Here is a 2,915-nt window from a genome sequence, read left to right as displayed (position 1 = left end):
AGAGCGGGCAGGGCCCGCATGTGATTCTGTCCGTAACCCTAAGAAATGAACTGGTCTCAATCCCATTTTATAGACGGAGAAACGGGGGACCAGGGGAGGAGGCCAATTCTCTGCCTATGGTCACTTAAGACCTAATAATTCTGGGAAGGAGAGACAAAGGTGATCAAGGAGAAAAACAAAGAGGCAAGGCAATTAAGGGACACAGAAATGGGGGATTGACTGTTATGATAATATCTTTAACTGGGCTGGTGTGCAGTGTATGTGTGTTGGGAAAATTCTTTTTACAAGTGATTGTGGTGTATAGTGATTGAGTGTATAAAATAAATTTTAAAGAACTTAAAAATTAAAAAATTAAATATTGATCATTAAAAAAACCCAAAAAACAAAAACAAAAACTAACAATTCCAACCTAGGTCCGACACCCAGTAGATCCTAGCACAGTTTACAGCTGTCAGTGACGCATCACCAGGGCCCCTGGCGCTGCAATATCTGTCTGTCGGTGGACAGGGCTGTGTGGCCCACCCATCAGTCTCACCCCATCTCCCCATTTCTACCATCAGCTAGTGCGGTGGGAAGAGTTGCTCAGGGCTGAGCCAGAGACAGATGGGTGGCCTCCAGCCTGCAGCAGAGTGGGGTCAATACAGGGGGCCTCTCATCTTACAGAATGTAACTAGATGAGGTTGTATATGAAAACACTGCAGTAAAGCGTAAAAATGCCGGATGACTTTGAGATACGCTGCTCTGAGTAAGTCTCACACTGGCCTCTGAAGTTAGCTGGGTCTGGTAAGTATTTGGATAGGAGGCTGTTCAGGAATACTGTGCACAAAACAAACATGGGTTCATATAGAAATGTGATTAAGCAATTATTATTATGAATTGCCAAGCGGGTGGGCCCTTAGACCCCACATCTGTGCAAGGGAGGCTATTTCAGGATAGGGCTTTTTTTTTTTTTTTCCCCTGCCATAGGGCATGTGGGCTCACTGGAGAAAGACAGACAGAGATAGAAAGACAGGGAGAATGAGAAAGCATGCTCCTGGGGGTTGGCCATGTTGCCGTCCCTTCTCCTTCATGTTCCTCTCTGGACTTTAGGCACACATGCACACATGCCTACCATGTTTCTCAAGCTCTGGGCCCAGGACTCAAACTGCAATCAGCTATGTGGGACCCAGCGGGGGAGAGGGCATCTTCCACCATATTTCTCCAATCAGGCAACTATCAGGTCATCTACCAGGCACAAGGCTGGTCTGGTTGGAATCCAACTGAATCTAGGAAATAAATGAACAAAATACTGCAGAGGAAAACATTAAGGGCCTAACCGTAGTAGCATGCATTGGTAGACACTGCTACTTTGCCTGTTGAGGCCACGTGGGAGGCCCCAGGTCTGAGTCCTAGCCCACCCTGCCTGTAGTCCCGGCTACTTTAGAGGTTAAGGTAGGATCACAAGAGAGCAAGATCTTGTCGAAAAACAAATAATAACACATTAAGTTTTCCCCAAAAAAACCTGGCAGAAACTTCCTCAAGAAAATAGCAATAAACTTTGTGGTACAAATCTAGACTGAGTTTCACTGACCGTGATGAGAACGAGGTAGGATCTCTAGACTTTCCATGGTGCCTCTTATCTAAGGACTCCCGGCAGCCCACTGCTGCTTTATTGATTGGTCCCCGTCCCAGCTGGAGTGTGTCCGAGGTGTTTGCTGTTCCCTAAATGTGCACACATGTCAGAAGGGGGACAGCCTGAATGCAGGCTGGTCTCACCTCTGCGGACCGCGGACCGAGCAGACAGCCCTGACCCTTTGCCTCACTTGGGAAGCGCTATGGGAGATTTCCAGGGACACCCCAAGGAAGGGGATGCACTCACAGGGAGAAGGGCTGCCATGCCCGGAGGGCTCTGTGCAGGGGCTGATGCTGCAGACACTGGCTGCCCTTTCTGGCTTGTGCCCAAGGGTTGTAACGCTTAGCTGAAAGGAAACGACACCTGGCAGCTCTTTTATGGCTAGGGTGGCTTGCAATTCAGCCTGACCCCCACTCACACTTGCTGGCTAAAAATTCTACACAACTCTGTGGTTCTCTCATGAACACTTCGCGTTCTGTGCTCATGCTTCTAGCTACATTTGTTTTTCCAGGGGAGCTTTTTATGTCGGGTACCCAGGATTGAATATCTGGGAAAGGTCATAAGAGAAAATGCAGTTTTTCGGGTTTTGGCTGTAGTGTGTGTATGCTTGCCAGAGAAAGACACACAGAAAGAGAAATAAAGGGAAAGTAAGAAATCACCCCCCAGGGGGGATGGCAATACCTCAATCCCATCTCCTCCAGTCCCCCCTCAGGGTTTTGTACACTCACAGATGCATTCAGTGTGATTTTCAAGCCCTTGGGTCCGGGACTTAAACCGCACAGTTGGGCATTTGGGATCCAGTGCCTTAACCTCCATGCCATCTGCAGGCCCCAATGTAGGGTGCTTTTTTAAAATGTGGACTTTATTCATTTATTAAAAAATAATGATTTAAATCTTTTTATTTGTTATTATTTTTCAATTTGACCAGAGAGAGAAAGGGAAAGTGAGAAGGCAAGTCACCAGATCAAGACTCAAATCACCGTCAGCCACGTGCGAGTCCAGCACCTTAACCCCCATGCCACCTGCCAGCCTCAAATTTATTATTTTTGTTTGCTTGTTTATTTTAGTTTGCTAGAGGGTGCATGTGCTCACCAGGGAGAGACAGAGAGAGAAACAGAAGGAAAGTAAGAAAACACACCCTGAGAGGGATAGCCACACAGCAATCCCATCTCCTCTATTCTCCTTGTGGGATCTTGGGGGCACACTCATGCACCGGCATGTTTTTCAAGCTGCTGGGCCCAGGATTCGAATCGCACAATTAATCATGTGTGATCCGGCTGCCTTAACACACATGCCATGAGTT

The sequence above is a fragment of the Tupaia chinensis genome, unplaced genomic scaffold (assembly GCF_000334495.1).
Source record: "Tupaia chinensis unplaced genomic scaffold, TupChi_1.0 Scaffold148607_1, whole genome shotgun sequence".
Classification (NCBI taxonomy): domain Eukaryota; kingdom Metazoa; phylum Chordata; class Mammalia; order Scandentia; family Tupaiidae; genus Tupaia; species Tupaia belangeri.
Note: the sequence above shows the minus strand (reverse complement) of the source record.